The 24172-nt window shown below is 45.0% G+C and overlaps 1 protein-coding gene and 1 long non-coding RNA gene across 4 annotated transcripts in view; both read left to right on the forward strand.

Annotated features, from left to right (window-relative positions):
* The window catches only part of NAV2 (neuron navigator 2), a 423467-nt gene that overhangs the window by 192906 nt on the left and 206389 nt on the right, over positions 1-24172 (forward strand). The window lies entirely within an intron of this gene.
* Positions 3853-10766, forward strand: LOC145523441 (uncharacterized). Its single transcript, XR_014066561.1, has 2 exons — positions 3853-6538; positions 9960-10766. It is a non-coding gene; the product is annotated as an uncharacterized LOC145523441 (long non-coding RNA).

Here is a 24172-nt window from a genome sequence, read left to right on the forward strand (position 1 = left end):
ATGTCTTGGCTACACATAAGGAGTAGGCAGCATTCCTCTTGGCATTCTGATAACATAACTCTTACCAAAAAAGGATATGATTTTTTTTTTTTTTTTTTACCATGCATAGTACTGAGGTTTTAGGTTATGGGGAAAAGGTAAATAGCCCCGTGGGGACTCTTGCATAGAAGTTAATAAAACAGACCTTTGCTTACTGCAGTCTGTGTCTCATGAGACATTGGAGAAATGGGCAAACTGAGACAGCTTTGAGGATTCTTCAGTAACAAGCAGAGCCCTCCTTTATTCCTCCCAGGCAAAGTTGTCTGGACTTCTTGGGGGGCCTTCCCAGGTACCCTGGAAGCATTCCAGGGCTTGTCCTGATGTACCCCCTCTTCCCCTGGGACCCGGGAGAGCTGCCTCCTGCTCTCTAAAGTATTTCTGGAGACTGGCAGCCTTTCAACCATGAGTGAGATCAGAAACCCCGCACTCACCCCTGCAGCCCACGATAACTTGGCCCAGGAGACCCTGGGCTTCCCCTACACCCACCCCCACCTGGAACACTGGAGGAAACATGAAGTAAATCTATGTAAGGCTGACGTATATATGGCAGAAGGTTTCCCCAACAAGGCAAGGAGAGCTCTGCACTTGGCACTAAAGCTACAACCAGAAGGTCTCAGCCAGTGGCGACTCTGATCCAGCCTTCCGCTGTTGCCCCAGGCAAACCATTTCTCTTCCTTTCTCTTTCCACCTCCCTTCCCCCTCCTCCTTTCCTTTTCTTTACCATACCCAAGTATCTTCTTGTTAAAAGTGTGTTTAAATTACAAAAACAATATATGCTTGTAAAATGATACAAGTTTATATCAAATAAAAGTTCTCCTCTGTATGTTCTCTGAAGGACACCGGTATAAACTATTCTGTGCATAACCTTCCAGATATGTTTATATACATACATAAGATGGAAGAGAACTGATTTTGTTGAGCTCCTATTATGTGCCTCATTGAATCTCCCCAAGTTGTATTGTTATCCCCATTTACAAAACATGGAACTAAGGGAAAGAGAGGTTAAGTACTTGCTGAGGTCACAGCAGAGAGTGAGAGGTGGGGATGGAACTGAACTCAGGTATTTGGTTCCAGAATCACAGTTAATACTGTGCTTTTCCTGAAAGTAGAAAGGAAATGCTCTAAGCCTTGCTTATTGAGAGTTGGTTAGAAGCGTGTGGGGTGAAGGAGGAGGGGAGAAAGGAGATGTTGGGGAAGGTTGTGCAGGGACTTTCTGCGAGACTGGCCTGCCCTTGTTCCATAATCCTTTGGAGTGAAGAAACATAAAAAAAGTTTACAGGATAGATGTGAGGCCAGTGTCCAAAAAAACTGAGAAAATAAGGAAAAGTTTCGCCGTGGAGGGAACACATGCGGGAGGGTGCAGGGTTGGTGGCCGGACCTGTGTCCCAGGGCCTGCACGACGCAGGGTCACTCAGGCAGCCCAGCCGGGGCTCGCCTCAGACACTGGGGCAGCCGCCAGTCTGCTGCTCTCCTGGGCGGGGGTTGCCGTGTGTGCCCCAAGCGAGCAGACAGCCGGGAGGCCTTCTGCAGGACAGTGGCTGTGGATTCTGACAGAGGCCTCGTCCCAGGGAAAGACTCCAGCGTCTAAGGAAGGAAAGTCATATTTACTTGTTGAGCGTGTAATATTTGCCAAGGACTTTGATTTTCGTGATGTTACTGGATCTTCACAAACATTCCATGAGGTAAATATTAACTCAGTTTTACAGATAAAGAAAATGAAGCTAAATGAGATTAGTAACTTTCCCTGGCTGGTAGTTGAGTGCTGGAGTTCATGTCCGTGCCTATTCCTAGAATTGAACTCCGGCTCTGTCCTGTCCCCTGGGATGTCTGTGAGGAGCGTCAAGTGAGGGAATATGCCTGAGAATGTTTTGGAAGCTGTAACATGCTCACAATCCTAAGAAGATTTTCAGTGATAAAAATTACTGCTGGAGGGTCAGGTGCACTCGAGGTACGTTTATTAGCCTTCTCCTGTCCTGAGGAGCTGAAGGAGAGAAAGGTTGGGACAGGCCTGGGTACTTTTTATTACTTTTCCACTGTCCTGAGGTAAAGGGTTATGGAATTTTACCTTCAGAGACTGTCATTATTTCCTCCTCCTTTCTTCATGGTCCCCGTGTTCTCCCTTGAATCTGACCTTGCAGACTGAAGTTGGCGGCTTACATGCAGAACAGAGTTTGTGGTCAGAGGACAGAAATAACTCAGCCACCTGGCCATCTGTAAGACACAACAGGTACTTCGGTGCATTAGATACCATTCTTCACCTGGAGAAATCTTGAGGAGAGAAACTCTCATGAGCAGATAAATTGCCATTCAGTGTGGTTGGAGCTATATAGCTATAGTGTGGATGGCTTTCCAATGAGGTCAAGTCTGGGATAAAATCTCATTACCTGTCCTTCCTTGAAGCTTTCTTGTGGGTCAGTCAGACCTGGACGGCTCTGTGCTCTGGCTTTTCACTCTCAGATGAACCAAGTCATCTGCTTTTCTATGATGACCCACTGACCTAGGAATTCCAATCCTAGAGTTTGCTCTAATCGTATCAGTGAGTTCATTATTCTGTCGATAAATGACAAAAATATTTCAACATTTAGTCCCAGTTTTAAAACAGGATTAAGAAGAAAAAAAGGAAATTGTGATGAGCAACTTTTCAAAAACCCCAGAGCACTGTATACTTTGTGCTAAAGCATTACTCTTAAAATCTTGTCCCAAAATACAAACTCCCCTTTTGTCATCATCACTGAATTTAGTTCTGATTATACTGAGCAATCAACTGAGATGTAAAATAGAAGAAGATAACAGGTAGGACTTCCTTCTGAGTTAGGAGAAAAACGTCAGGACTCACACAGTTCATTACTTTGTCCCTTAGGGTGGCCAAGAACGTAGGTGACACACAAACCCAGAAATGTTCTGTGCAGCAACGTATCCTAGTAGTTTCCCTAGAGATTCAGGTTTCAGATTTTACAGGTTTGGATGAAAGTTTGCAGAACCTTAGGCTTTAGAAAACCTGCTGGTTGTCTGTTGCATCATTATCACTCTCGCGGTTTGGGTCCACCTTTGGATTTGCACTCCTGTAGGCAACAACCAGGCTGAGCCTTGCTTGGCCTGAATGTGTCAGGAGGACCCTGCAGAATGTGTCTGCAGCATCGGCTGTGAAACGTCTGTCAAGGGATGGCTGGGACTTAGGGTGGCCCTTCACTTCCTCTCTCGGCTCTGAGCCTCTCTGGGGCTCCAGGCCAGAATTACAGATTTTCAGGGGAGATGAAATAGCTGTTTCGCCGCCCCCCCCAACATTTGTGGCATCATCTGTTTCTTCTTCCTTCCATTCCCTCACTTACATCCTCTGAATGGGTAACACTGCCAGAAATTTAATACATTTCTAAAATATTTAGTCCATCATATAAATTTGGGATGCTTAGTATTCCTAGACCAAATTCTATGCATATGGAGAATGTTCTTTTCTGAATAATAATGTTTTCTTCATTTTATAGAAAACATATCTTTATTTTCAATACAAAAATAATTATATTAAAATATTCAGGCAACACAAATTTATTAAAAGAAAAAAAAAAAACCTATGTAACCCCACTTCCCAAACAAAGCTGCTGTTTACCATTTAATTCGTATTCCTCTGTTGGGCTTCTCCAGTGGCTCAGGATGGTAAAGGTGGTAAAGGACCCACCTGACAGTGTAGGAGATGCAAGAGACGTGGGTTCAGTCCCTGGGTCAAGGAAATGGCAGCCCGCTCCAGTATTCTTGCCAGGAAAATCCTATAGACAGAGGAGCCTGGCGGGCTATAGTCCATGGGGTCGCAAAAAAGTTGGACAGAACTGAGTGACTAAACAACATTTTTAGGTTTTTTTTTTTTTTTTTAAGTTTTCTGTATTTCCTTATTTTAAATTGTAGTTAAATGCATATACTGTAACATTTTGATAAATTTTTCCTAATGTTTACTCTTTGCCGGGAACTATTTGAAATGCTTTATATAGGACACTTTAGGTCTTATAAATAAAATCAACAAATCATGGCAGACCTTTTTAATGGATCATTCGTTTTCTTTCTTCATAAAATTGTTGCATGGTATTCCATTGTATGGACTTACTTCAATATTTTCAGTCACTTTCACTTAGATTGCTTCTAATTTTTTGATGTTATAAATAGTTTTGAGGTTAATGTCCTCATGTGTCTTTTTTGCATGTATACAACTGTTTCAGTGAAATTGCTTATTGAAGGGTATATGCACATTTTACGTTTGTTTTAACAGTGCCAAATTTTGCTCCCAAAAGGTTATCCCTATTTATAATTTGCAGCCACAGTGTGTGAGAGAATTAATTTCTCTCCACATTTGACACTTTTATTTTCATTCTCTTGGGAAAAAAGATTTTGTCTTAGAAATGAAGCAAATTATTTTAAGACGCTGACATATATAACAAGATCGTTTGCTAAAAACTAATTTTGGTACTTTGCTGAGAGTCACAACTGGTGACCGTGGTGTAGTGCAAAAGCACTTGGGTTTGAGATCAAGCTCACTCCCACCTGGCACTCAAGACACTTCTCCAGGCCTCAGCTTTCCCTTCTGTAAAGTGGGTCTAAAGTTCTCTGTCACTGAGTCACTGTGAAGCATGAATGAATTCTTTGATTTTAACTGGCTGTTTGGCCCCATCAGCACTTTCTAGTGGGTTCCTTCCTCAGGTCTTCATTCTCTGTATCACTTTCTTCTTCCTTGTTCACTTCTGCCTGTCCTGGGCAGACAAGGAGAGCCAGACATGGCTGGAGATAGGATTTTAACAGCATTTACCACAATGCCATATCTGAATAACATTGGAGCCATTGATTTAGAATCTGTGTGGTGGAGTAGAAGAATATGCGCTCATCTTTTCCTGCAAGAATTCCAAAATTACAACTTGCTGCTAAACAACCATCGACAGGATGATGTTAGTTCCCACCAAAAAGATATTCCATGTCCAAGGAACAAGGAGAAGCCCCAGCAAGACAGTAGGAGGGGCGAGATCGTGTTTAAAATCAAACCCCGTACCCACCAGAGATCCTTGGAGGGCTCACACAAAACCTTGTGTGCATCAGGAGACCCCACAGAGACTGAGCCAGACCTGCCTTTGAGTGTTTGAGTGTCTCCCGCGGACGTATGGGTCAGCAGTGGCCTGCCATGGGGGCAAGGGCTCTGGGTGCAGCAGACCTGGGTGTGGCATAAGCCCTCTAGGAGGAGGTCGCCATTAACCCCACCATAGAGCTGCCAGAACACAGGACTGGAGAAACACTTTTGGAGGGCACAAATAAGACCTTGTATCCACCAGGGCGCAGGAGAAAGGAGTAGTGACCCCACAAGAGACTGATCCAGACTTGCTCGTGAGTGTCCAAAAGGGCTCTGGCGGAGGCGTGGGTAGGCAGTGGCCTGTTGCAGGACCGGGGGCACTGAGTGCGGCAGTGCATGCATGGGACCTTTTGAAGGAGGACCTTTATCTTCATTACCTCCACCATAGTTTGGCCTCAGGTCGAACAACAGGGAGAGAACACAGCCCCGCCCATCAACAGAAAGTTGGATTAAAGATTTACTGGGAATGGCTCCACCCAACAGAACAAGACCCAGTTTCCCTCTCAGTCTGTCTCTCCCATCAGGAAGCTTCCATAAGCCCCTTATCCTTATCCATCAGAGGGCAGACAGAATGGAAACCATAATTACAGAAAACTAACCAAACTGATCACTTGTATCACAGCCTTGTCTAACTCAGTGAAACTAGGAGCCGTGCTGTACAGGGCCAAGACGGACGGGTCATGGTGAAGAGTTCTGATAAAACATGGTCCACTGGAGAAGGAATGGCAAACCACTTCAGTATTCTTGCCTTGAGAACCCCATGAACAGTATGAAAAGGCAAAAAGATAGGACACTGGAAGATGAACTCCCCAGGTCGGTAGGTGCCCAATATGCTACTGGAGAAGACTGGAGAAATAACTCCAAAAAGAACAGAGAGACAGAGCCAAAGCGAAAAAAAGCCCAGTTGTCGATGTGACTGGTGATGGAAGTAAAGTCCGATGCTATAAAGAACAATATTGCGTAGGAACCTGGAATGTTAGGTCCATGAATCAAAGTAAATTAGAAGTGGTCAAACAAGAGATGGCAAGAGTGAACACTGATATTTTAGGAATCAGTGAACTAAAATGGACCAGAATCAGTTCAGTTCAGTTGCTCAGTCATGTCTGACTCTTTGTAACCCCATGGACTGCAGCATGCCAGGCCTCCTTGTCCATCACCAACTCCCAGAGTTTACTCAAACTCATGTCCATTGAGTCGGTGATGCCATCCAACCACCTCATCGTCTGTCGTCGCGTTCTCCTCTCACCTTCAATCTCTCCCAGCATCAGGGTCTTTTCCAAGGAGTCAGTTCTTCACATCAGGTGGCCAAAGTATTGAAGTTTCAGCTTCAGCATCAGTCCTTGCAATGAATATTCAGGACTGATTTTCTCTAGGATGGACTGGTTGGATCTCCTTGCAGTCCAAGGGACTCCCAAGAGTCTTCTCCAACACCACAGTTCAAAAGCATCAATTCTTCAGTGCTTAGCTTTCTTTATAGTCCACCTCTCACATCCATACATGACTACTGGAAAAACCATAGCTTTGACTAGATGGACTTTTGTTGGCAAAGTAATGACCATTATATTTACTACTGTGGGCAAGAATCCATTAGAAGAAATGGAGTAGCCCTCATAGTCAACAGAAGAGTCCAAAATGCAGTACTTAGGGCAATCTCAAAAACAGCAGAATGATCTCTGTTCATTTCCAAGGCAAACCATTTAGTATCACAGTAATCCAAGTCTATGCCCCGACCAGTAATACTGAAGAAGCTGAAATTAAATAGTTCTATGAAGACCTACAAGACATTCTAGAACTAACACCAAAAAAAAAGATGTCCTTTTCATTATACGGAACTCGAATGCAAAAGTAGGAAGTCGAGAACCTGGAGTAACAGGCAAGTTTGGCCTTGGAGTACAAACTGAAGCAGGGCAAAGGCTAACAGAACTTTGCCAGGAAAATGCACTGGTAATAGCAAACACCCTCTTCTAACAACACAAGAGAAGTCTCTACACATGGACATCATCAGATGATCAATACCGAAATCAGATTGATCATAGTCTTTGCAGCCAAAGATGGAGAACCTCTATACAGTCAGCAAAAACAAGACCAGGAGCTGCCTGTGGCTCAGATCATGAACTCTTTATTGCCAAATTCAGACTTAAATTGAAGAAAGTAGGGAAAACCACTAGACAATTCAGGTATGACCTAAATCAAATCCCTTACAATTATACAGTGGAAGTGACAAACAGATTCAAGGGATTAGATCTGATAGAGTGCCTGAAGAAATATGGACGGAGCTTTGTGACATTGTACAGGTGGCAGTGATCAAGACCATCCCCAAGAAAAGAAATGCAAAAAGGCAAAATGGTTGTCTGAGGAGGCCTTATAAATAACCGAGAAAAAAAGCTAAAGGCAAAGGAGAAAAAGAAAGATATAGCAGGGAGAGATAAAAAAAAAAAAAAAGCTTTCCTAAGCGATCAGTGCAAAGAAATAGATGAAAATAATAGAATGGGAAAGACTAGAGATCTCTTCAAGAAAATTAGAGATACCAAGGGAACATTTCATGCAAAGATGGGCACAATAAAGGACAGAAATAGTATGGACCTAACAGAAGCAGAAGATATTAAGTAGAGGTGGCAAGAATACACAGAAGAACTATACAAAAAAAGATCTTCATGACCCAGATAACCATGATGGTGTAATCACTCACCTAGAGCCAGACATCCTGGAATGTGAAGTCAAGTGGGCCTTAGGAAGCATCACTACGAACAAAGCTAGTGGAGGTGATGGAATTCCAGTTGAGCTATTTCAAATCCTGAAAGATGATGCTGTGAAAGTGCTAACTCAATATGGCAACAAATTTGGAAAACTCAGCAGTGGCCACAGGACTGGAAAAGGTCAGTTTTCATTCCAATCCCAAAGAATGGTAATGCCAAAGAATGTTCAAAATACTGCATAAATGCACACACCTCACACGCTAGCAAAGTAATGCTCAAAATCCTCCAAGCCAGGCTTCAGCAATACGTGAACCATGAACTTCCAGATGTTCAAGCTGGTTTTAGAAAAGGCAGAAGAACAAGAGATCAAATTGCCAACATCCATTGGATCATCAAAAAAGCAAGTGAATATCAGTAAAACATCTACTTCTGCTCTATTGATTACGCCAAAGCCTTGACTGTGTAAATCACACCAAACTGTGGAAGATTCTTTAAGTGATGGGAATACCAGACCACTTTACCTGCCTCCTGAGAAATCTGTATGCAGGTCAAGAAGCAACAGTTAGAACCAGACATGGAACAACAGACTGGTTCCAAATTGGGAAAGGAGTATGTCAAGGCTGTATATTGTTACCCTGCTTATTTAATTTATATGCAGAGTATACCATGTGAAATGCTGGGCTGGATGAAGCACAAGCTGGAATCAAGATTGCCAGGAGAAATATCAATAATCTCAGATATGCAGATTGACACCACCCTTATGGCAGAAAGCAAAGAAGAACTGAAGAGCCTCTTGATGAAAGTGAAAGAGGAGAATGAAAAAGTTGGCTTAAATCTCAACATTCAGAAAACTAAGATCATGGCATCTGGTCCCATTGCTTCATGGCAAATAGATGGGGAAACAATGGAAACAGTGAGAGATTTTAGTTTTGAGGGCTCTAAGATCACTGCAGATGGTAACTACAGCCATGAAATTAAAAGACACTTGCTCCTTGGAAGAAAAGCTATGACCAACCTAGACAGCATATTAAAAAGCAGAGACACTACTTTGCCAACCAAGGTCTGTCTAGTCAAAGCTATGGTTTTCCAGTAGTCATGTATGGATGTGAGAGTTGGACTATAAGGAAAGCTGTACGCCAAAGAATTGATGCTTTTGAACTGTGTGTGGTGTTAGAGAAGACTCTTGAGAGTCCCTTGGACTATGAGGAGATCCAACCAGTCCATCCTAAAGGAAATCAGTCCTGAATATTCATTGGAAGGACTGATGCTGAAGCTGAAACTCCAATATTTTGACCACCTGATGCTAAGAACTGACTCCTTGGAAAAGATCCTGATGCTGGGAAAGATTGAAGGTGGGAGGAGAAGGGGGCAACAGAGGATGAGATGGTTGGATGGCATCACTGACTCTGTGGACATGAGTTTGAGCAAGATCTGGGAGTTGGTGATGGACAGGGAGGGCTGGCGTGCTGCAGTCTGTGGGGTCTCAAAGGGTCATACACGACTGAGCGACTGAACTGATAAACTTGTCACTTTGTGGTTGGCAAGGCAAGCTCTTTATCAGACTTAGTGAATGGGAGAGGGAAGCGCAAAAAAGTTACCCCCCATGTTCTGCTCTTAATCAAGATACTGACCTAAAATTACAGTTTAGATGAAGCTGATTCAGTGGTCCAGGTCATGCAGAAGAGCGTATGGCTGGGATGCCCCTGTTTCATATTGATTTTGTCCATCACCATTTGTGCCCAACTTTGGGCTGGTGGTTGTGACAGTGAGGACTGGGTGCTGGACAGCTTGGGGGAGGGGTGGTGCTTATTGTTGTCACTAACTCTTGTCTGATTCTTGAACTGCATGAATTGCAGCACACCAGGCTTGTCTGTCCATCACTATCTCCTGGAGCTTGCTCAAAGTCACGTCCATTGAGTCAGTGATGCCATCCAACCGTCTCATCCTCTGTTGCCCCCTTCTCCTCTTGCCCTCAATCTTTCCTAGCATCAGGGTCTTTTCCAATGAGTCAACTCTTCACATCAGGTGATCAAAGTATTGGAGCTTCAGCTTCAGCATCAGTCCTTCCAATGAATATTCAGGGTTGATTTCCTTTAGAATTGACTGGTTTGATCTCCTTGCAGTCCAAGGGACTCTCAAGAGTCTTCTCCAGCACCACAGTTCCTTGTGGTATAATAGGGATGTGCTCAGAATCGTGAAGAAGAAGGCTGAGGAAGACGTCAGAGAGGCAATATCATTTGTTCTGATTTCCATCTGAAGAGTTTTGCTGAGAGTAAAGGAAGGGGAGGATGGGAAGAAATGACACATCCACCCTTCCTGTTGGGAGGACCTTCGTGGGCTCAGGTATTAGTAGCCTCACGTTCTGTGACGGTCCTACAGAGGGAGACTTCTGTAAGATCATTTCAGTGTTGGGGTAGGGGTTATCAAGAGACCCCTGCCATTCCAGAACTGTCATCCCAGACAAGGGGAGAGCTTGGGTACCTGTCTGTACTCATGGGTGATAGTCACCTCAATTTGGAAATCACATGTGACATCATCATGACCCTTCAGCCTGAAGCCATCATTGTCTGAGCCATCTCAAAAGTTTGAACCAGGGAATCATTGTGTTTAAAGAAGTCTCTCATGTTACCTAATGAGTCAGGTCCCACTGCTCGCTGCTTTACAAAAATCAGTTCTCACAGATGTTGATAGAAAGGAAAGGTACCTTTAACCAGAATGCCAGCAATCTGGGGAGATGATGGACTCACCATTTCCCCAAAACCCACCTCTGAGGATTCTGCTCAGCCTTGAAAGCTTTTAGAGGGAAACAAGGAAGTAACCTGAGTTAATCACTGAGATGGGGGTCAGAGTCCTCACCATACCCCCATGTGCAGACTTGAGTGCAGCCTTGTCGACTCCTTGTGATCTTCCTCTAGATGTTATCTTGGTCACAGTTATTTCTGAAGATTACTGAAGGGGAAGCTAGGGCAGAGATCTGCTCCTCTGTTAATTACTTATTCTTCATTTCTACTCCTTTTTTTTTTTTTTTAATTTACCTTTAATTGGATTCTTGAAAGTCAGTTGTCTTTGGAATTTATTTATGCAATAGCTGCCCCAGGCCCTTTCCTAAGGCCAGGTGTCATTAACAGCCCCAGAGGCTTTGTTAATTGGAAAGCGAAAGTGAAGTCGCTCAGTCATGTCTAAACTAACTCTGTGACCACACGGAGCCTACCAGGCTTCTCTGTCCATGGGATTTTCCAGGCAAGAGTACCGGAGTGGGTTGCCATTTCCTTCTTCATCATTTCTACTTCTTTGATCAACAGAAACCACGGACAAGTTAAGCGGGGTATCATCTATCTATCAATAGATCTGAAAAATGTGTTTGGGCCAGAAATGAGTAGGTCATGGGGGTGCTTGGTTTAAAAGTAGTTACAAAAAAAAAAAGTTACAATGTTGCTTTGCTAAAGTGACAAGAAAAGGGGCTTCCTGTTGAGGGTGGTTTCCTGCAAAGAGCTGGGAGAACAATCTAGCAGTGGAGCTCAGTGACTCAGCTGTTAGGGTGGGCAGGTAGGGTGAAATAGACGCTTCCAAATCTAGGGACCTCGTGTGGCACTGAAGGGGAAAAGCACGTCTGGCAGGGCCTTGCACCAGTCTCTTGGGCCAGAATACAGTTATCTCAGGAGAAAAGTTTTGGGCCCTGCAATTAAACACAAAGTGTTTTCCTTGAAGGCAGCCCACTGACTTTGAGTTCTGGCCCTGTCACCTCTCAGGAGTGTGGCTTTGGGCAAGGGCACTGCTCACCGGGGCATGTGCTCAGGGTCTCACTGAGACCATCACAGGCCACACCTGGCACCCTTCAACTCCGCTGGGGACTGTCAGGAGGGTTGTTAGCAGGGCAGCGTGGGCATTTCTGTTCCATAGGAGTGGTCCTCCCCGCAGTGTAGACAGCAGTCCACACAGCATCCAGGGCCCATCCCTGCCCCTCCCACCTAGGGTGACAGCTCAGATGTGAAGGAACAAGACCCATAGGGGGCAGGTGTAGGAGTTCCTCTAGCTTAAAAGCTGCGTGTCCCACAGGAGCCAGTATTTCCTGTGACAGCTCCATATGCCTAACTTCTATGGTTCCCGCAAGACTTGGGCCCGATCGGTAGTCATAGCACTCAGAGAAGTCCAAAATAATGGTGGCCTCCAGCAGGTATTTATTCTTCATTTACAGCTGTTGTCTGTCCAGTTGTGGTGTAACTATCCAGGGTCATTTTTATCATGAGCAGTGTTGCTTAGTAACATAGCTGACATTCTATCTTTATCAAGTTTCCAGGGGAACAGAGATAGAAGGTCAACCCAAGGTCAGATTCTCATGCAGAAAGGGAAAGGTTTTGTTAATCCTTTCCCAACATCAAGTCACCTCACTTTGCAGAGATTCGATGTGTTCATCTGTGAAGCAGCAACAGGCTGCTGTAGCCCTGGTGATGGGAGAAAATCAGATATAAAGTGTTTCCTCCTTTTTTGTAGAGTTCAGTTCAAGTTTTCTGTCTTTGTCTCCTCTGTTGGTTGAAGACATTTCTATGTGGGGTATGACTTGTTTCCTAATAGCTCGAGTTTATTGACATCATTTACGTGGCTTGAGACAATTAATGCCTTCTGGTCTTTCTCAGTGTTGTGTAGTCAGTTGGTATGCTTTTAATGGTCCCCTTTCACAGGTCAGAAGGTGGAGGTTATGGCTCCTGCAGTAAAGGCAGGTTTCATTTTTCTAGTTTGCATTTCATACCCTGGTTCCCTCTTGTTCTAAACAAATTATTGACGTTGTCTAATTGAAGAGATGAAAAGTCCTAAAACATATGGCACCTCTCTCCAAAATAGTGCCTCCACTGTGACATTTTTACGCTCTAACATATGTATGCAGATTGCCCCAGTGTGATGGAAGAGGAACCAAGGAAGGCTCCTTCCTTCCCACGTGGTCTCTCTGTTAAGTCTGAGGTGAACAGCTCACGTCCCATGGTCTGGTGGGACCATGAATTCAAAACTCCATCATTTCTCAAGGTCTGATGAATGGGCCTCCGACACCAGCATCCTTTGAGGTCCTTGCTTACGAGAGAAATCCTGAAGCTTTATAAACCTAGTCCTTCTAGTTCAGATTTCTGAGTTAGAATCTGAAAGTCTGGATTTTACACCCTTATCCTTCTTACATCACTGAAGTTTGACAACCTCTCCCCTAGGAGGAATTCATGGTCCCCTTTGTCGGACAATTAAAGGGCAAGCTACCTTCGAATTGCCCTACAACTCTCAGCAACTACTTTGTTGTGTGTTGTCAATAGGTAATAGAGATGAACACGGGAAGATGCTCAAACTAATGCCTAGCATATAGCAGGAGCTCAGTTCATAGGGAACCGTTTACATTGACATTGCAGGATCTCAGTTCCTTTATCGGAGATTGAAGCCGTGAAGCAGGAGGTCTTAACCACTGGATCACCAGGAAGGTCTTTCAAATGTAGCTAAAAACACATGGTCTTAGTACTTCCTAACACATTTGAATATCACTTTATAGTATGCAAGACACTTTTATGTAATTAGAATTATTTCATGTACGTGATTTTCATTGTACACATATTGACATTTAGTCTCAGGAGTCAGCAACTTATACTCGGTAGACTTACCTCCTTGCACAGGTCTTTGGATCTTTTGGTTTCTTGCTATTGGCGTCCCTAATCTCTAGTGAAGTTCTTAATTTAAGGAAAAAAAAATCATTGAATGCTACCTTGTTTCAGTTGAGCTAGTGGAAAATAAGGAGATGGATTTGGATCCCATATTTAGGTTGGAAATATAAAAAGAGTTGCCCCTGTGGATTTTAGATACAGTAACAAAGGGAACACAGTGCAAGGAGATGGTCACAGGGAACCATTGGCTCATCCTCTCTCTGAGTGGAGAATCATCTTCTGGCTCTTTCTCTACCTGCACTAGAGGGTTTGGTGTTACTTGATGAGTATAAGAGCACTTTCCTTTTGAGAGGAAGGCTGAGTGCCAGCAGGGCCACCTGGAGAGGAGCCTTTGTGGTGCTCCTTCCTTCGCATGCTGCATCCTCGCTTCTGTCCTTAACCTTTAGCATTAAACTAAAGTCAGACCAGAAGGTGAAAGCACTCTGTCTGGCCACCTTCGGGAGCCATTTTCTTGATCTACTGTGTAATTCAGAAGAGCCTTCAGAGGAGGAGACGCATCAGTCCCTCCAAAGTGTCAAACTAATAACCTTTCATACTAGAGCCATCGTTTTTGCAGGGAGAAGAATAAGAAGGATGTAACCATGTTTGCTTTTCTCTAAATATGGATGTATTTCAAAGCCATGCGTGAGCTCATGATTCTGCTATATATCCTTCCTCGCAAATACAATAAACCTGGATTTTTGTAACAGAATGAATGAGTCAAGAAAAAGAAAACACCGTTTAGGAAGATGAAAGATCTATTTGATTAGTCTTGTGTCAGGAACCGAAAATGACTAGTGGATGTTCATCTGATCTTTGGGTGATGAGTTTCAGTATTTCTTTTGCTTCCTTCTGCTGTATGGAAAGTGTCACACATACACGAATTCAATTTAATTTCAAGGATCATTGGTAAGGGAAAGTATTTATGTTTCTGGGGGCTCCCCTAGTCATTTTTATCCAGGTGTCATCTGCAGCCAGGGCTTAGTTTAGTTGTTCATTTAATGTTCTTTTTTTTTTTTAAATATTTTCCTTCACCAAGTTAGGTATTTGACAGTGTTTATTAACATGAAAAGATAAATATGAGTAGGGATAAATGAGATTAACTTTTCTATGAGCATATGGAGACCGTATTCACAATGTAAAGTATAAGAAGAGAATGCTGGTTAGAACAGGGACTGTCCCTGAACGGTAAAACTTTGACAGCTTGGGACTTCCTTGGTGGTCCAATGGCTAAGACTCCATGGTCCCAATGCAGGGGGCCCAGGTTCCATCCCTGGTCAGAGAACTAGATCCCACATCCTGCAGCTAAAAAGATCCCGTGTGCCGTAACTAACGCCCGGCACAGCCAAAAAAACACATGTTAAAAGCAAAAGCCTTGACCGCTCGTGTAGCTGCATCAACTGGGTGAGGAGTTCCTTGTGAACATGTATGGCTGCCTCTGTGCTGAGGACGTAACATCCTCAGGCCTAAATGATCCTGACAGATAAAATGCCTGTTTCTTAGCAGCAGCTTGCCTTCCGCAAGCTTCCAAGTCTGTACATTTCATTAGGATTGCATCACATGTCAGAGAACCATCTTCCAATGAGGGTGTCAACTGAGGTTAATTGAGAACGTTTGTCTCCAGCATAATGGTCACAGTCCACCTCTGCTGTGGTGGAAGTGATGCGTGGGCCATCAGCAGGTGCCACCTCATGGAGATAAATGGTTGTGCTGCACAGTGGCTTATGCCAAGGCATTGTGGGCACAATTTACATTCTTAGTGTCCCAGGAGCTCCTGCCATCAACGGTGGCAGCTATGTTGATTCATGGGATTGGCCAGGCTCCCCAGACTTGGTGGAGATCCCAGAGATCTTATCAGCAAAATCTCTTATTTGAGATTTCCATCAGCAGCCTGGCCTACTTTCTTCATAAGAGCAAAGGTCAAGAAGGCCTCTCCATACCTGAGGCTCCTGCCTTTTGCAAAATGGGAGAATCAGAGCATTTTTATGAAAGATAAAAAGGAGTAGGGAATCAGGGACCCATAATAACTCACCTTAAATAAAGCAAGGATACAAAAAAAATGTCCTTTGGCTCAGAATAGTCCAGGACAGTGAGTCTCTGCTGCCCCCTATGGCCCAGGTTTTGTATCGTCTTCGAGTGGAGCGTTGGTTTGCAGCCTGGCATTCTCAGGGCAGTCTAGGAGGAGGGTGACTCTAGACTGTCTCAACATTTTCTTCCAGACAGTCTTCCAACTGGTTGTTCTCACAGTTTTGTAGAGTGTATGTGGACTGAATAAAACCCACATCATGGGCGTGATTAGGCTCACGTGGTAAGGTGGGAAAGCTTTCTCTCCAGTGGTGAGGAGCTGACGGCAGAGCAGCACTGAAATCAGTCTCCACAAGGATGTGCCTTCTTTCCTTCAGTGGGCCACCAGCTGGTGGATTCAAGAATCAGGATTCGCCCTACGGATAAGGGTCTTTGACGGTACTTGCTGCTTTTTGCTGCAAGAAAAGTTATGCTAGGTTTGGCTCCAGTTTTAAGAGGTGGGGAATTCCATACTGTACAGTATGGAGTAATAGTCTCCCCCTTCTTATTTGGCTGCATATTCGTGTACTTGAAACTCTTCCATCTATTCAGCACGTGTTCAGGTGCCTCCTCTGTCTCGGGCATCACGCTAGTCACTGAAAATTTGAAAGTGAAAAAAGCAGACAATGATGCTTGCCCTCATGGAACCGACATTCTGGTGGAAGAGACAGCTATTACACATAGCACAAGTGACCTCATTACACTGTGTGATACCGGCTCTTGAGAGGAAGAGGAGAGCTATGAGGAAGAGTGTAGGAAGAATAAACCTAAGTCTCTGGATTAGGTAGAACCTCATCAGAGTGTGAGACCCAGAGAGACATTTGCAGAGGTCTGCTTTGCTCAGAACATCCATTTGCCCACTCAATGGTTAGGAACAAAGATGTTTTAGGGAACAGTCTCATGGAGAGGGACCAGTTTTATGGAGAGAAACTGGTTTCCTTTTAGAAATGAAGGTCTGTATCCTGGCCAGCTTTTTTTCTCCTTCTAGCCACAGAGGGCAGAGCTTCCCTGGTAGCTCAGGAATAAAGAATCTACCTACAGTGCAGGAGACCCAGGTTTGATCCCTGGGTCAGGAAGATCCCCTGGAGAAGGGAATGGAACCTACTCCAGTATGCTTGCCTGGGAAATCCCATGGACAGAGGAGCCTGGCGGGCTGCAGTCCATGGGGTCATAGAGTCGGACACGACTGAGCAACTAACACACACACACACACACACACACGCACACACACAGAACCACAGAGGGCAGAAGTAAAAAATGACAAGGAGGCAAACTTTGGTTTCATTTTAAAAAAGGAAAAAGTTTTTCACTCTTGTCTTCTCGCAGTCGAAAATGTTGTCTGGGGTGTAGAGAGTTCCCTGACTCCAGGGGAACAGATCTGGAGGCTAAGTCATCACTCGCTAAGGTTCCTAAGGAGGGTTCCTTACATTAGCAGGTAGGTTGGAACAAATACTCCCTAAAATCCCTTGCAAAGAGAAGATTTGATGATCCCAGGCAAAGGGTAAAGTTGGTATGATTTCAGTAGGTCCTGGAGGGGCCTGGTAGTGACACATACTCCCCCACAGTTTGTTAGGGTTTCCCAAAACCCCACCTTTGGATTGGTTCCATTGAAGATCTCCATTCATTCCAGCCATGTGCTTTATTCTTCATGCTGCTTACCCTTTAGGGTTCATTACTGAGCAAAAGTTGCATTTCATGCAGATAACAGCCTATATGCAATTTGCGATGACTTCCTTTACTCTAATCACATACTTGGGGAAGATTTCTCCCTAACTTCAGATAAGTTGGCCAAACTCATGTTCCGAGGCCATCAGAGAGGCCACACACAAGGACCCTTGCCAGACGGAAATAGCTGTGACCACCGAGTGAGAAGTTGCAGGTGCCTGGTTTTAGCCACCTAACATTGAACTCATTTCCATTTCCTTGCCCTCTGCTGAGAAGAGCCAGATAGAAGGTGTCCCCGCAGAATTTTTTTTAAATTCTATTTCACGTATGTGCTGTAGGGGGCAGCATTCATTAGGGAAAGCCAGGGAGAGAGTCTACTTTCTAGGGAAAAAATTGAACCCTGTTTGTAAAGAGTTCTGTGCACCTGAGACTCATCCTGTCCTATTGTTCATGCACGAATGAGGCTCTGGCCCTTTGGTAATAAATCTCCTTAGCCAGCCAGGATTACTTTGCTTCATATTAAATTCATCTGTTCTCTGCCCATGGGGGCAGAGTGACTTTTCCACGTAGGACTCAAGTGCTAGGATAAGGATTCTAACCCAGATTGCCTGACTCCAAGCTTTTGCTCTTTTAGCCAAGTTCTAAGCAATCTTGGTCTCGAAACCCTCCCATCAGAAATAGTGATTATTTCCCCAGGAGCATCTTCAAATGCTTGTGGGATCTAAACCTTGTGAGAGTGAACCTTTTTCTGGGCTTTAGCCTTGATCAGGTTGGTGAAGCAAGTTCTGACTGGTTGGACTCCTATCTCCTCTGGCTCTAAAAGTTCTGGTTTCAAATAATAGCTGTTATTGCTTGCAAGCCTATAGGTAGATGGGTCAGCTCTGTCGAGGTGTATTAGGCGCTCGTGATCCTGGTGGGGCTTGCTTCCGCGTCTGAGGCCACCTGGGTGGTGTGTGGCATGCTGGCTGGTCTGTACTGGCCTCGGCTGAGCCATACCAACTTTGTCTGCTGGTCTCTCATCCTCCAGCAGGCTGTCCTGGCTGCTCCATGATGGTGGGCAAGTTCTGAGACAGGGTTGACGTGTGCAAGGCCCTTTCTGAAAACAATCTCGGTTCTCTTCTGCTTCACTCTGTTGGCCAAAGCAGGTCACCCTGTCTACCCAGGTGCATGAAGGAGGGAGATGCTCTGAAATCACATTGCAGAACATACAATGGATCCAGAGAGGGGTGGAGACCTAAGGCTGTCTTTGCAATCAATCTCCCGCGCTATATAAGTTGAACCCCATATATGTATATTATTTATCTGTATTGATATTGATTGGATTGATTTGACTTGTTGAGGTAGTAGTGTATTTATACTGCAGTCACATGAAAATGAGAATACGGTGAGCTCATTACAGGTAAGCTAGGGGCACGCAGTTCTGAGAACTCTCAGTGGGGGGAGTGGCTGAAGCCGCCTTGGTTATTCAGTCTCATAGAAATTCTCTCTGACCAGCAGACACAAGCCATTCACTGCAAGGATGAAAGCTGCCTTACTTTATGAGACCCTCCCCGCTTTAGGAACTACTTGTGAAGTAACAGCCTAAGCCTGTTCTCAGGCCTCTGGGATCCCTGATCATCAGATCCCCTTGCTCCTCTGCTTTCTCTTTTCCATACCAACGGGCACAAGTTGTCATGTAAGGAAGATGGTCTAAATGTCTGCCTGGGATGCAACACACCAGGAGTCTGGCCCTAGCAAATTCTCTTGATGGCTGTGTAACTTTGATGGCTTCTTCAACATCTCTGAACTTCCAATTCCTGAGCTCTAAGATGGACGGGAGAATGGCACCAACGGCAAAGTTACTGAGTGGATTACTAGAGCTAAAACATAGGGGGAAAACACCCTGAATTCTGGATATAATGTTTACTGAATGTGTGAAGTCACAGAAGTCACAAATGACTTCAAGGGGCAGAGTAATTGCAGCGGCTGAACTGAGAACTCCGAAGAGCCAGTTCTTCACGCCTGGTCTGTTGCTTAGGATCAAAAGTCTAAAGCCCCCTGATAGAACCACCTCTTCCTGCTTAGCTACATCTCCATGGTGAAGGATGTTTTTGAAAACCAAGGGACCAAGAAACACACAGTGCCCTTTCGTGAAAGAACAGCTTGTTAGCAAATGAACTCTTGTCATAACTTCGTGAATATTCACCTGGTTCTCTTTTGCTCCTGGTATCTTAGAAATGTAGCCTATTGATTCTTTAAATCCCTCCACTGCCACTCACTGAAGGAGGGGCAATTCAAGACAAAATTATTGATTTAGACAAGCAGGCATATTGGAAGAAGCATTCATTAGGTTGCCTGCTTCTTTCCTTTTTTTAAATAAATTAACTACTAAAGAAGGGGAAAGAAGATACATCTTTCAGCAGAGTTTTAAGCAGAAGGACATTAGCCAACTTAATAATACTCCTCTAAAACAACTTTAAAGGTCATGATGGATGATTTTTGCACAGTGTTTTGGAACAAAGCACCCTTGGATCAGTAAAGGATTTCTTTCTGAGTGTGATTCTGTTTTTCCTTTTGTTTGTCCATCATTCTTATCTTAATGCATCTAAAACTGCTGCCCTGCTCCTGGGAGCCAATGACTGAGACATCTTTGGAGAATAAGAAGAAAGACATTATAGCTGAACTAGTGACAACCCAGGGAGAGGAGTGGAACTTGGAGCCTGGGCTCCCTTCTGTCTGGGCATGTCAAGATTCCACGGCTCTAGCCTTGGGGTGTCCATCAGCCTTAGTGGTCATGTCTTGGCAACCAAAGTAGCCGCTGCTGGCCGGAAATTGATCAGGACTGTTCACTCTCATTAAGGAGTCCCTCAGTTCAGCCCCTGGCATGAAACACTTCAGAAATCATCAAATGGCTGAGAAAGAAGCTGGATTCCTTGAAGTGCTTCCAAAAGCTTTGGCATATCTGCCTTTTGGATGAACTTCACTAAACAGAAAGCTTTTCAGGTTTGGGTCCTGGCCGGGGGAGCTCCCTGAGCACCCAGCATAACGCTGAGGTGGTGGGGGATGGTGTGAGGAGGAGGTTGGCTCTTCCTGGCACACCACTCTCTCCCTCCCTCCCTTCCCAACTCCTCCTCATATTACTGTGCCTGCCTGGCGCCCCTCCCCACCCTGCCTCCCCTTAGCTCTTCCTCACCTTCACTGTCCATCTGCAAAGATAACTTTTCAACACTTGAAGAAACAAGCATTTCAGAGACAGTGGGTTAAGGAGCAAATACCTGGGCATCCTTGGAGTTAGCACTGCCCAACAGAACTCTCTGCAGTGATGGTGGTTATTTCACATCTGTGCTGTCTATTACGATAGCCACTAGCTACAGGGGGCTGTTGAGCACTTGAAATGTGGCTGGTGAGGATTGAGGAACTGAAGTTTAGTATATCCACTGTGAATCATTTGGATGGCCGCATGTGGTTAGCAGCTACACTACTGGACAGCACCTCTCTGAGTACAGTTCACGGAGCCACCAGAGGGTCTGCTGCTAAAGTGCATCGTGAGAGAGTGGCTTCCTAGCCACAGAAGACCATTGTATGAGTCCAGTTATGTGGAATGTCCAGAGTAGGCAGATCTATAGCCACAGAAAGTAGCTTTGTGGTTGCCAGACCTTAGGGGTCAGGGTGGAGGCAAACAGGGGTGTGTGGGGAGTGGCCATTCATAGATTCAGAGTTCCTTTTTGCTGTAATAAAATGTTTCAAGATTAGTTGCACAACTTCATAAGTATACTAAAAACCAGTGACTTACACACTTTTAGTGGGTGAATATAAAGATCATGAATTATCTCTCTCTTGGGGGTAGGCTACCCACTCCAGTATTCATGGGCTTCTCTGGTGGCTCAGACGGTAAAGAATCCGCCTGCATTACGGGAGACTTGGGTTCCATCCCTGGGTTGGGAAGATCCCCTGGACGAGGGCGTGGCAACCCACTCCAGTATTCTTGCCTGAGAATCCCCATGGACAGAGGAGCCTGGGGGGCCACAGTCCATGGGGTTGCAAAGTGTTGGACACAACTGAGCGACTAAGCACACAAAGTGGTTTTTTGAAAAATGGCTCCCTTTCTTGCCCACATTTGAGCAGATGTTCTGACCACAGCTCTACTCCCGCTCAGCGGTGTTTGTAGTTAAGCACCTTCCCCTTCCTGGGCCTCAGTTTGCCCTCAATAAAATAAGGGTATTGCCTTTGCCACCAGGGTAAAGCAGAAGAGATTTCCCAGTCCTCTTTTCCCTGTATCTACTTAACTTTAATCCAGATCAGAGGGGCTGATCCCTGGGATAGAGAATGAGCCCCCACCTTCTAGGAACCCAATTCCAGAAGCTTCCCCAGTTCCAGGAGAGCCCCAGATAGTGAGCCGAGCTTTGAGGTGGGTAACAGAACACCCTGCTCTGTCTCTCCTCTCTGGAACCACAATGTAGAAAGCTTTTGGTGCCAGAGTAGGAATTTTAAGTCATGGCTGAGATATTTATCTCTTTGCCTTTGATCCAGATAAAAGCCGATGGTAACTTTGAGTTGTCATTTGATCTAATGCACAGGAACAGGTTTCCATACCCTAGGCCAGTGCACAGATTCCCTGGGGGCAAGGAGAGATTCCTGGTTGTGAAATGCCCTGCAGCTTTGCGTGGTCTGTGGTTAGGGGAGACTGTGGAGTCTCTGGGAAGTCCGTTTCTTCAGGCGCAGGCTCGTGCTAGTCTTTTTCTTCTCCCACCTCTCGTGTGGGCTTTTGTAAAACAGGCCTGTCAAAGTGTCTAAAATCAGAGACAGGAGAGGAAGTAATTGTTATCCTCCTCCCCCTCCTCTTCATTGCTGTCAGCAAGCCCCACCTGTGCGTCAGCAAGCAGCTGTTACAAAGGCCTGCCTTATAAATAACTCCGGGGCCTGCTTTTAGTGTAGGTGAGTTGGTGAACTATGAACAGAAAAGGACCTCTTAACAATAGTCAAGAAGATAATAGTCAGGGTAGCTGCTGGGTTTTCAGGTTTTCTTATGTGCCTGCACGTAAGAAAGGTTATGACCAACCTAGATAGCATATTTAAAAGCAGAGACATTACTTTGCCAACAAAGGTCCGTCTAGTCAACGTATGGTTTTTCCAGTGGTCATGTGTGAATGTGAGAGTTGGACGGTGAAGAAAGCTGAGCGCCAAAGAATTGATGCTTTTGAACTGTGGTGTTGGAGAAGACTCTTGAGAGTCCCTTGGACTGCAAGGAGATCCAACCAGTCCATCCTAAAGGAGATCAGTCCTGGGTGTTCATTGGAAGGACTGATGTTGAAGCTGAAACTCCAATAGTTTGGCCACCTCATGGGAAGAACTGACTCATTGGAAAAGACCCTAATGCTGGGAAGGATTGGGGGCAGGAGGAGAAAGGGACGACAGAGGATGAGATGGTTGGATGGCATCAACCGACTCAATGGACATGGGTTTGGGTAAACTCTGCGAGTTGGTGATGGACAGGGAGGCCTGGCGTGCTGCGATTCATGGGGTCGCAAAGAGTCGGACACAACTGAGTGACTGACCTGAACTGAACTATGTGTCTGCAAGTGTTTTAGGTACTTTGCACGCATAGCTTCATTCAGTTTCTCACAACACTACCAGGGAGTGTCAGTATCTGATCCATTTCACAGATATAGACACAGAGGCTCAGAGTGGTGGAATAAACTGCCTATGTCATGCAGCTGGTAAGGGCCAGAGTGAAGATTTGAACTATGATCTGCTTGATTTCAAAGCTGGTATTTTGCCTTTAACCACCATGCTCTCATATAAGCTAGCTTTGACTAAATTCACCAATCAGTGAGACCCTTTTTGTGTCAGGTACTGTGCAAATTGACTCAGATGGTAAAAGAATCTGCCTGCAGTGCAGCAGACCTGGGTTGAGAAGATCTCCTGGAGGAGAACATGGCAACCCACTCCAGTATTCTTGCGTGGAGAATCCCCATGGACAGAGGAGCCTGGCAGGCTACAGTCCATGGGGTTGCAAAGAGTCGGACACAACTGAGTGACTAGGCACATAGCACACACTGTGCAAATTACTGGAGCTGCTGCTATGACCAAAATTAGCACATGCCAGATGAGTTGCAAATTAACTACATAGGAGAGAGCATTCTAGGCAGTTGTTGTTTAGTCACTAAGCTGTGTCCAACTCTTTGAGACCCCATGGATTGCAGCACACCAGGCTTCCCTGTCCTTCAGCATCTCCCAGAGCCTGCTCAAACTCATGTCCATTGAGTTGGTGATGCCATCCAACCATCTCATCCTCTGTCATCCCCTTCTCCTCCTGCCTTCAATCTTTCCCAGCATCAGGGTCTTTTCCAGTGAGCTGGCTCTTCGCATCAGGTGGCCAAAGTATTGGAGCTTCAGCTTCAGCATCAGTCCTTCCAATGAATATTCAGGACTGATTTCTTTTAGGATTGACTGGTTTGATCTTGCTGTCCAAGGGACTCTCAAGAGTCTTCTCCACCTAGGCAGAGGAAACAGCTTGCAGAGGTGGGGGAGGGGTGTGTGTGTGAGAAAGAGAATGACAGAATCAAGGGAACAGAAGTTGAGAGCTTTCTGCATGTTTCTGTCTAAAGCAGGCAGAGTGACCTTAATTCTACCCAGCAGATCAGTGCTAGACTCTTAAGTTCTGTGCAGGCAGGAAACATGCCTCGTGTTTGAGAAATCTTTGCTGAAAGAGCAGATAGTGATGGAAATGGGATCAGAACCCAGGTTTCCTGAGTCTATTTAGTGTTCTGGGCAGTCTTCTTACTCTTGGAGAACTCTTGGACAATTCCAAATTGGCCTTGGACACTGGGTGACTATGATACTGTGATTTATAATAAGAAATATTTATTTGGTCTTCAGTCCTATTTCTGGCATACAGCTCCTAAAACCCTTGGAATTTCCTAAGTTTGGAGACTGTTGAAGGTGTCTTTTGTTAT

This window comes from Giraffa tippelskirchi, chromosome 10 (assembly GCF_054371585.1).
Source record: "Giraffa tippelskirchi isolate mGirTip1 chromosome 10, T2T-mGirTip1v1.2.pri, whole genome shotgun sequence".
Classification (NCBI taxonomy): Eukaryota; Metazoa; Chordata; class Mammalia; order Artiodactyla; family Giraffidae; genus Giraffa; species Giraffa tippelskirchi.